Raw genomic sequence first — 12085 nt, 5'->3', positions numbered from 1 at the left:
GATGACCCATTTCCATAGATGACAAAACTTCCTTTATCCATCCAAAAGGCAAAAAATTCTACCAGTTTCAACATTTTAAAGATTAGATGACAATCTAATATTTTGTTTAATCTGATGCTTTTAGTAAAATTAATTCCAGCACTTAAGAGAAATTCCAGAACCCCACCAACAACAAAATATTGACCAACTCTGTTGATGAATATTAATGAAAATTTCCATAACAAAATATTCACACTAATAAAACAGCATCACATTAAAAGAATTATGACACTGTGGGATTTATTTCAGGAATACACAGAAGGAGCAGTAATAATCATGGTGATAATTCCAAGGAAAAAAATCATATTATTACCTCCATATACGCTAATGAGGCATTTGATAAAATTCAACAACCATTTGGATTTTTTAAAAATCACACAATTAGTAATAGATTACTTTTCTTAACATAAAATTATATATTTGTCATCCAAATTCAGCATCATTCTTCAAAGGAAAATATTGAAAGCGATGTCACTAAAATAAAAAATAAACCAAAATGTCAGTATTGGCGTCTTTAGTTGCAATTGTACTATTGTGTGCATATATATTTATAACGTATGTTTTAATTATAAATAGAAGTCTTTAGCATAAGAAATGCCCTCTTTCTCTTATTTACTTTCTTTCCTTGACTTTGGGGTCTGAATTCCTTTGATATTAAAATCACCACTCCTACCTTTTCATTTCTTTATTTTTGTTAGGCAATAAAATTATCTTGCTCACCCTTCACTTTTTGTGTCTGTCATAAACCCAAGTCATTATTAAGTATCAGGGCTGTGAGAGGCTTAACTTAGCAACTAATTAGAAATTACACAAATGTGGAAGGAGGAAGGAAAGTGAAGGTCTAGAAATTGGGAGTCGGAGGATGAGATAAAGTCCCCCCCACACTGTCCGAAGCACTGGCATTCGTATAAAGCCTGAACTGATGAGAAAATCCATATTTGTAGACATGCACATGTGTCAACAAATATGATCTTTGCTGGGGAAGTTTATGGAGGGGCCAGAGGTAACGGCCTTTTCTGTGGACACTGCTGCCTCTATCTGCACACAGCCATGACCCTCGTGGTGAGTGCTGAGCAGTGTTGGTCAGCGGGTCAGGCTTCAAGAGACACCTTGACTCAGAGCAGGAGGACAAGAACTTGCTGAGGTCTACCAGGTATATTACATTTGACCATTACCATGGCTGACCTCCATGGCCTTCCAAAGACATGGCCTTTGCTTCCCTTCCATCCTGCAGACCACCATGGCCAATTCTAACTAGATAAAATAGAGTGAAGAGGAATCTGAGAAACAGTTTCACTTTGGCGTCTTCCTTCATTGAAGTGTTTATTTCATTATTATAATTTTTTTTTTTTTTTTACTTTTTACTTCACGATAACATATTCAATCTGATCTTTCATCTCTCCCTTTTCATTTTGTGAATATTTACTTAGATAGTAGCAGTAATACCAATTTGACAACAGATAAGCCACTATATCTCTGCATGCTCCAACATACTTCTTTTTCTATTACCTAATTTAAAAAATTCGGAGTGATAGTCTTTGACTCTTAGATATCTCAGACGTGGTGCTCAACATACTTATTCTACTTTCCACCTTCTTTCTCTTTTCCTTTTCCCACTTCTTCCGTGGTTAGCATTTTCTTCATTGTTAGAGTGCACAGAATTTATATTTGATTTGTAATCATCATCCCGGCATTTCCTTTAGTCTTGGTTCTCAATGAGATATTTTCAAACTTCATGACTTTCACATGGCTTTCCAGTTACTTCCTGTTTGATTAAGGTTCACCTGCAGGCAATTTCCTCAATAAGGACTTTTATGAGCAATAACCCCTGAGTGCTGATATGTGCAAAACAATTTATCTGCTGAATTTTCTCTTGAAGCATAACTTGGCTGAACATATAATTATTGGCTTACACATTTTACCTTGGCTATCATGTGGGTATTGCTCCATTGTCTTCTGACGCTGAGTACTATTCCAAAAAACATATGGTGAGAAAACAGGAGACAATGAAATGCATGCCAGCAGAATTCAGAAAAAAAGTACAAAGAACAACAAAAAAAATCACATAAATGAAGAAAGAATTGGAAGGAGCACAAGGCAACATATACACAAAGGATAACAGAGAAACAGACCTGGGTCTGACTGATTTTTTTTTTTTTTTTTTGAATTGGAGTCTCACTCTGTCGCCCAGACTAAAGTGCAGTGGCCACTCTCGGCCACCACAGCCTCGACCTGCTGGGCTCCGGCAATCCTTCCGCCTCAGCCTTCCCAGTAGCCGGCATTACAGGCATGCGCTGCCATGCCCAGCTGATTTTTTTGATTTATGGTAGAGATGAGGTCTCACTGCCCAGGCAGGTCTCGAACCCGCAGGCTCAGGCAATTCACTCACCTCAGCCTCCCAAAGGCGCGGGATTACAGGCTGAGCCACCGAGCCTGGCTCTGATTTTTTTTTTTTTTAATTCTTTTCTAAGTGGCTGGATATTTGACCTACCTTTGCAAAGGATTCTTTCTTTATCTTCAAGAATCAATGGCTTTATTAAGATGTGTCTCAGTATTGACCATTCTGGTTCAAATTGCCCTGGCATATATGTCTTTTCAGAATTGTAGAATTGCTTTTTTATTGCAGGAATGTTTTTTTGAATTATATGTTTCTATACTCTGTTCTATTATTTTGGCTTTCTTCTTGGGTAACTCCAATTACGTATATTTGATCTCCTTTGTGTTTCTTCTGTATCTAACCATTCCCTTTGCTCTTTTTGTTTTTTAACTCCCATGTATTTAAACTCTATTTTGGTAACTTTTTTCATTTTATATCTCAGGTCTCTTTCTCTGTTATCCTCGGTATATATGTTGCTTGTGCTCCTTCCGATTCTGTCTTCATTTATGTGATTTTTGTTTGTTCTTTCTACTTTTTTTCCTGAATTCTGCCAACATACATTTCATTGTCTCCTGTTTTCTCACCATGTTTCCCCCAATATTTTATGTTTTCACTTTGGAGTCTTTCTTCACTGAAGTGCTTATTTCACTATTTGGTTTTTCTTTTTTTACTTTTTAGTTCATGATAAAATACTTAGATTGTTCATCTGCTCCTTCTCATTTTGTGAAGTGTTCTCTGGGGACATCTTTCCTACTATATTTCTTATAGCATTTTTGTGTCAATGTTGAACCAATTCTTATTTTATTTCTTTTTTTTTTTTTGAGTTGGAGTGCCACTCTGTCGCCCAGACTGGAGTGCAGTGGCCGCTCCCAGCCACTGCAGCCTCGACCCGCTGGGCTCCGGCGATCCTTCCGCCTCAGCCTTCCGAGTAGCTGGAATTACAGGCTTGCGCTACCACGCCCGGCTGATTGTTTGATTTATTGTAGAGATGCGGTCTCGCCTGCCCAGGCGGGTCTCGAACCCGCGGGTTCAGGCAATCCACTCACCTCAGCCTCCCAAAGGCGCGGGATTACAGGCTGAGCCACCGAGCCCGGCTCTTATTTTATTTCTTACTATGGAATGAACTAACTTTTTCTTGTCCATCTATTGCAGGAGTTTCCTTAAGGGAGTCTAATTTTGCGACATTTCTGAAATTTATCACCACTTACTCATTTTTTTCTCCTATATGTTTCGTTCACTCAGTTTGTCCCATTTGGTTTTTCAGCTTTTGTTTTGCTCTTTCCAGATCCCACGGCCCTGTTTCACATTGGCCCTTCCTGACATCTGCTGCTTCTGGACCCCGTTGCTATTCCACTTCTGCGTGACTGATGCTGCCTTTTGGTCCATTCATTTTCTGCACCGATCTTAGCTACTTTTAGCAGTCCTTACACTTAAAAAAATAATAATAAACCATGGAGTTTAAGTGTTTTCCAGTTTCAATGGGAAAGGAAATTGCGGTGTATTTTTTTATGTGCCTTGTTGCTTTTATAAGATATACGAAAGGAAGATGGGAGACCTATTTTACTAGAAGTGAAGAATTCCATTTTTTCCCTTTGAAAAGAAACAGTTAAAAAAAGAATATGCCTTTATGTTCAACAACACAATTGCCTTGCATACTAGATGGTCTTATCATCCCCAGCTAATTTATTTCCTCATTTCTTCCTGCTGTATACCTTAGAAATCATATTCTGTCCCACTGATCAGATTCTCCCTTCAGAGACACTGATTATACTTTACTGGATTATCTCTTCTTCTTCTTTTTTTTTTTTTTTTTGAGTTGGAGTGTCACTCCGTCACCCAGGCTGGATGGCACGCTCACGACTACCCTAGCGTTGACCTTCTGGGCTCCAACGATCCTTCCACCTCAGCCTTCCAAGTAGCCTGAACTACAGGCTCATGCTACCACAACCAGCTAATTTTTTTATTATTATTTATTGTAGAGACGAGGTCTCGCCACGTTGCCCAGGCTGGTCTCAAACCCGCGGGCTCAGACAATCCACTCACCTCGGCCTCTCAAAGTGCTGGGATTACAGACTGAGCCACCGAGCCCGGTTTATCTCTTCTTTAAATCTTTATCTTTTTAAGCTACATGCACCACATTTATCCCAACTCTTTCTTTCATATCAGTATTTTAATTTTCAATGCTATTGATTTATGTATCTTCTCATTTTAGGCAATAATAAGGTTGTTTTCAGCCTCAGAGTATTTCCTGGTGTTTATAATGGATGCTGTGGCACACCACCCAGGCAGTGGTGCTCAGTTGACCTGAGTGCTGGCTGCTGTTAGCTCACAGCTGAATTTCTTTCTGGGAATTGCCCTGAGCCAAAACGAGCTTCTGCAACCAAAATTACATGCCTCCCCTCCACAGAGATAGTCCCTATCAAATGACTGACCCATGGGAGCCAAACACACACTCATCTTCCTTGCTACAATCCAGGACAACCTCATATAGTTGTTCCAACTCCAGAACACCCCATGGGATTGACTGAGGCCTCTGTTGCAATTGCATTGTGGTTAATTTTCTCCCTCTGCCCAACCCTGCTTCCTCCATTGCCTAATATGCATCGTTTCTGAAGGTCCTTGTGGCAGATTGAAGATGGCCATACATATTTTGACACTTCTCCCACCAAAAGGTAAGCTCTGTGTTTCTTTCTCTTGAAGTTGGGTTTTTCTGTGACTTCTTTGGTGAACAGCCTACAGTGGAAGGGACACTATGCCAGTTTAGAACTAATCTTTAAGAGGATTGAGAACTTTAAGAAGGTTCTGGAATGTCACAGAAGAAGAAAAGAGTCCAGTTACATGTTGCCTTCTAGCCACCTCTCCCAACACATCAGATATGTGAGTGACCTGCAGACCAGCCCAGCTGCCAAGTGAACACAACCCCAAGTGACCACAGTCAACTGCTTATGGAGAAGAAGAGTCACTCAGCTGAGCCCTGCCTATGTTTCCAACCCACTGGATTGTGAGATATAATAGAGCAGTTATTTTTTTAAGCCAACTTTCTTTGTTATATTGAGATAAATAACATACTATACTGCATAAGAAATCTCTCATACTTCATCTACATTTCTGAACCTTATCCTGAGAAATAAATAGATATAACAATTTGTAAGACAATTGACCTGAGAGTGATTCTAGGAAGCAGATTCTAAAATGGGTTTGTACCTGTATCATCATTGGCAGATGGGCAATAAGTACTGGTCATAAGTGGAAAATTGGTGACACCTATAATGCTGTATCAGTGTCATTGTTAAGACCTTTACCAATGGTCAACGGGGGTGAGATACCAGAAGTAGGGAATACCCTGGCAGATTCAGTATCTCAGGAGTTCAACTATTTCAGGAGAAATAGTTATTACAAGGATTGCAGATTCAAACGGGTTTTGTTGAATGACATTGATGCATTAAAGACAATAAAAGACTGAGTGATTAATTATCAGTCAAATGGAGCACCTCCTTGGCATCACATAAATTGTATCTTTTTTCCTGAAATGGAGATGCAGAAAAATATTGTGGGTTAGGTGGTATCTCGATGTGGTTTTGATTTGCATTTCTCTGATGATTAGTGAGGCTGAGCACTGAGCAGCATTTTATGCTAAGATTAGGCCCCTGATTGGACAAGTACAGGGCACTGAGATTTGACTGTACCATCTGGGTTGATGCAATTGAATGCACTGAATCTCCAGATTCCCCTGAAACTCCTGCAGAAGTGACCCCTCTTATTTAGTAAAGATCATCTAAAGGAACATGTGCACCCATCCTCCATTTCACCCATCAGATGGGCAGTTTGGGGCAAGTCACCCAGTTGGAAAAGTGCTTTGCCAACTGAGGGTGGACAAGAACAATAAGCCAATGTATATTATGGATCTGGAAGGTACTGGATCAAAGACAATAGAAAGTTGGATTAAGCACGGATTATTAAAATGGAAAAAGGCAGGGAGGGTGTGGTGGCTCTTATCTGTAATCCTTTGGGAAGCCAAGGCAAGAGGATTGCTTGAGCTCAGGAGTTCAAGTTCATCCTGGGCAATATAGCAAGACCTGTCTCTACAAAAATTAAAAACTTTAGCCTAGTGTGGTGGCTAGCCTAGTGTGGTGCATGCCTCTAGTTCCAGCTACTCATGAGGTTGAGGCAGAAGGATCGCCTGAGACCAGGAAGTCAAGATTGGTGAGCCGTGATTGTGCCACTGCACTCCAGCCTAGGCAACAGAGTGAGACTCTGACCAAGAAAAAAACAAGGAAACAATTTCCTGAGATTCAGGATGGGCACCTTGGCAAGAACCCTGAGAGACTGTGTTAACATTCTTTTTAGATGACTCCTGGAAGCTTCAAACCAGAGATAGTTCATACTTAATGTCAAATTCCTGGAACAACCGTGGCAGATTGTGACAGAAGAGACCAAAAGTCTAAGAGAAATGGGCATAATGGAGTCAATAAAATGCATGAGACCTTAATTACTGAAATGAAACAAGTGCAAAGCTCAGTGGTAGCTCTCATCAAGAGCCAGGCTTTTTATAGATCTGATATCCCGCTATCAATAGAGATAATACGTTCCTGAAATGGCAGAGTCCAGGGGATATTGACTAAAAGTCAGATGCAAGATGAGCCTATTTCTTATGAAGAATAGGAAAGTTTGCATGGAAACCAGATGTTTCTAGAGATAAGATACATAGATGGACAGCCAAGAGGTCCTGCTACATTTATACCACCAGAAGAAAATAAAGATGAGTCATCAGGAGTGAGAATGTCTCTAGTAAAAAGATCATCTCTTGCTCATTTTCTGGAATAAGCCATTTCTCAGAATACAGTGAATGTAGGAAAAGCCGGTGCCCCTGAGGAAGGACCCTTAAATATGTGTAAGGGAATACTAATTATTCTCACAGTACATCCCAAAGAGAATCTATGGCAATTTATTTAGCAACCAAACAATGTGGAAAGAGAAAAACTAATCAATTCAGAAGAAACATCAAGACAGTCAACAACAGAAGAAAAAGTTGAAAAAAATAAAATCATAGAAATAAACTTTAAAATATTAGTAATTATAGAAACTATATAATGAACAAAATGTCACCAATGAAAGCCAAATGTATCAAATTTGTTTAAAAAACTAAATTCAGATATATGCTGTTCAGGAGAGCTACATCTAAAACATAAGATCACAGAAAGTTTAAAAATAAAAAAGTGATTTAAAAATCATACTGAGTCCATACTAATAAAAATGAAGTTCGTGCAGCTATATTAATATCATGCAAATAAACCTCAAGGTAAAAAGCATTGTTATGGATATAAAGGAAAACTTCATAATAATAAAATCTTCAATTTATCGGGTTGAAACAAAAATGACAAACTTGAGTATATATACCAGATAGCATATTCATAAAATATATAAGGGCAAAACTTAACAGAACTATATGGAGAAATGAATGAACCCAATTTTATAGTGGGATATTTAACATATGCTTTTTTATAATTTGTATATTCAGCAATAAAAACAATACAAAGGATAAAAAAATCAAGTTGAAATAGTGGACATAAATAGAATCATATACTCACCAATTAAACACTTGTTTTTAACCATTCAAATTATAAAATTCGATAACAATCTGGCAAAGAAGTTTTAGCATATTTTAAAAGATTCACAATATGTGTTCACAAGTAAAGTCGAAAATTAATAATCAAAAGAAAAAATATATATGTCTGGGAGCCAATAAGCATATTTCAAAGAAACTCAAGGAAAATGTAATAACAACTAGACTACACATCAAACTTCATCAAAAAAGGAAAAGTTACAAATAGCCTCATTAAGAACAAAAGGGACACAGAACTGCAGATGCTATAAAAATGGAAAGCATTGTAAAATGATATAAATAAGAATATTATCCAAAAAATTGAAACAATCATTTCTATAAAATTGACAAAAAATAGAAACCCTGAGTAGTTCTACAACCAGTATATTCATTGAGTCTGTAGTAAATCTGCTCACAGAGAAAGGAAACCCCAAGGGTTGAACCCTACCACATGTAAAAGGAACACAAAACTGCAATCTTTCAAAAGCAATTTCTGGTTTCTATCTCTGTCCAGGCACCTGTCACTACTGTCATCTATATAATGGGGATGGTAATAGTATTCACCTCATAAAGTGGGGTTATGAGGATTAAATAAGTTAGTGCCTATGAAATGCTTTCAAGAGAGACTAGCATATTATTAAACACTTTGTGTTTTTCATAATTATTATTATCAGAGAAAAATCTTAATACCAATAAGTGACAAGAACAGGATGGAAACATTATGGCAACTAATTTCATTTATTAACACAGTGCAAAAACTCTAAGCAAAATTGAGTAAAAACCTGTCTTAACACATTAGTGCAATTTGAAAATTCAACTTTATAAAATTATGGGTTGTTATAGCAAAGAGAAGACTGGAGCAAACTTGTTGGTATTACTGGAATGTGACTAGTCAATCCAGATCTGTCCCACTCATGCCTGTGATTTAATGCCTCTGATGAGAGTTGTCCACAGTGGTCTAAATACCAGTGGAAACGCAAAAGATAAATGAGATGTCCTTAAGACATTACAATCATCAGCCTCACGTATGCTACATTTTAGGACGGCTGTGTGTTAATTTGAATACTTAAGTATGAACAGTAGAACTAATCTTTTTCTTCTCACAGAAGAAAAGTTAAATGTACTCATTCCTTTCAAAAACTTAAGTTTAACATATCTTAAATTTAAGCAAATATTCAACTAAACCTTAAATTGACTCTTGTCTAGAGAAAGTGGGTTATATTTTTAGAAAAAATGTCTAAGTTCAATATGAAATGCCATTACTTTATGGCACTGAATAACTGGATTCTCCCATAAATCAAGATGAAGACATTATCTGTCTTCTTTTATCAGTGGTGAATGAAATTGGAGTAGCAATGTTGAAAAACCTTTTAGCATACATATTTTTAATTCTAATTAAATTCTATCAGACAAGATGAAATTCACTGAGAACAAATATATCATGCTGATCTTGTATTTTTTTTAAACACTGAGTTGTTATCCTCTTCTATTTTATTTTAATAACTTGGACTTCTTTATATATATTCTTGATCACTTAAAAATTTAAATAGCATATATGTAAAGCATTTTAATATTAATATGTTATTTTAAGGCAAAAATGTACCAAAAAAGTATTCTACTTTAAAAATGGAAATGTTCTATGAACTGGCGATAAATTCAACCAGAAGAATATTAACTATTTCATGGTTATATTTAGTTTTAAACATGACAAAATATGTTTCCAATTTCAGTTGGCATGAGTGTAGATGCTAGGACCTTCACTGTAATAATCAACTTTATTATACCTGTATCAATAATTTATTACAGAAGACTTCATTTATTCAGAATGTTGTGTGACTATAGGCCCAACTGACACCACTTGAATGACTCTAAAAAGAAATGAATGTCCCACTCATATTGTTACTTTGGCCCACTGAAGTACAAAGTAAAAAGTGACTTATTTGCCTTAAAATATCCCTGATAATTTAGAAAGTCCTGTGTTAATAAATGTTCCATTTGTCTACATCCTAGTTTTAGTAATCAATGTTAACAAAGTATGGACAAGAAGCTATGGTTTCCTAAATGCATCCCATACTTACTAAATAATTATTTCTTAATATTTCATAGTGATTTTGTTCCAATGATATAGGTGTGACTCTAAGCAAGCATAAAATTAGACATAATATTTTTCTGAGAAATTAAAATTTTAACTAAAACAGACTTCAAATGTGAAAAACCATCATGAAAAATTCAGAATTTACACAGATATCCTCATATGGCTGAAATTTTAAATGTAAATAAAATATGCATTGTTAAGTTGGGAGATTAAGACTTTTTCAATAAAAAAAAATCTAGGCATATGTTTGTCCTTCTTTATGGCTGCATAATATTCCATTGTGTATATGTACCACATTTTTTTATCCAGTTCAGCTTCGATGGGCAACATGGTTGCTTCCATGTTTTTACTATTGTGAATAGAGTAGCATGCAACAAACATACGTGTGCATGTGTCTATTTTGTAGAGTGATTTGAGTTCCTTGAGTATATTCCCAATAGAGGAATTGCTGGGTCATATGGAAGGTCAGTTTTTAGTTCTTTCATAAATTGCCACACTGTCTTCCAATGAGGTTGCACTAGTTTGCATTCCCACCAGCAGTGTAGAAGCGTTCCTTTTTTTCCATTGGCAGTTGAGGGAAACTGCTAGAGGAGGGAGGGTCATACCTCATCAACAAGGGTACCTGCATAATCAATGTTTGTGTACCTAACGCTGAATTGTACCCCACATCTTTCTAATAAACAAAAATAATAATCTAGGCAGATAGGAATGACCAAACAGTAAAATACTGATTGTAAGAAAAGTATGCAATGGGAAGAGAAGATTTATATTTGCTATGATAGAATTTGTTTGCATCTTTGGTTTCATTGGATGACAATATCTAATCAAATTTAAACATAATTATAATTTAAAGTATCTATTTTCTTCCACGTCTTCATCATTGTATTTCAATTCAATTTTAATAATACATTATTTTTATAGTATCAAATATAAATTAGCAGATTTGTTTGCACTATAACTAGGCTAATTCCCTTAATGCATAGCTTGTTTGAAAGCACACGTAACGGTGATACTGTGATACACATATTGCTTTTTATCCAGTTTCTGGCTCATAACACCCATAGCCCTGTCTACAGTCTTTTGTTATAATGTTGGGGAGCTTTGGACCTCAGGAGCAGACCTTAGGGAATGGAATCTTTCTCTCTGATCTTCTTCTGTCCTCCTTTTACCTGCCCAAGGTGAGACGCTAATCTGACTATGGCTCAGAAGACCACATTCCAAAGAGAATTGCACACCATACCCTGGAGAAAGGGATGCTGTGCAGAGAGACCAAGAATCTGAACAGACAGGCCGTGCTGTGCTTACCCACTCAGTCTATTCATAGGAGATCATACATTTTTTGTACAATCATATTTCTACACGGTTGTCAATTGTGCCTATGTAATGAAGCTTCCATAAAAACCCAAAGTAGAGTATTTAGAGGGCTTCTGAATAAGTGAATACTTACTTGGTAGTTTCTGGAGAGTCGTGCGTCCAAGGAGGGCATAAGAGCTCTGAGTCTTTTTTATGATACACTGACAGATGTGTTTCCCTGAGTTCTGTGAGCTGCCCCAGTAAATTAATCGAACAAAGAGAGGGTTGTGGAAATCCCAACTTGAAGCCAGTCAATCAGAAGTTTGAAAACCCTGTGCTTGTGACTGTTGTTGGTGAGAGGGTCAGTCCTGGGGACTGAGCTCTCAACCTGTGGGGTCTGATGCGATCTCCAGGCACATAATGTTGGAAGTGAATTAGAGAACACCTAGCTGGTGTTTGCTGCTGGTGCTCCCTGAGGGGGAACCCAACCCACATATGGTCACAGCAGTTTTCTTCTGTGTTGATTATTTTTGTTGTGGTGGTGTGAGAGTGGAGGAAAAACACGGTTTGAGGAGGTTTTTCCTAAAGAGGGAACCAATACTCAATGTCAGCACTCAGCATGAGCAGACGTCATCTAATCTGTTGAGAGTCCAAATAGAACAGGATGAAGAAAAGGTGA

The sequence above is a fragment of the Carlito syrichta genome, unplaced genomic scaffold (assembly GCF_000164805.1).
Source record: "Carlito syrichta isolate Samal-C Ts95f unplaced genomic scaffold, Tarsius_syrichta-2.0.1 Scaffold311462, whole genome shotgun sequence".
NCBI lineage: Eukaryota > Metazoa > Chordata > Mammalia > Primates > Tarsiidae > Carlito > Carlito syrichta.
The sequence above is the reverse complement of the archived record's forward strand: the minus strand, read 5'-3'. Positions refer to the sequence as shown.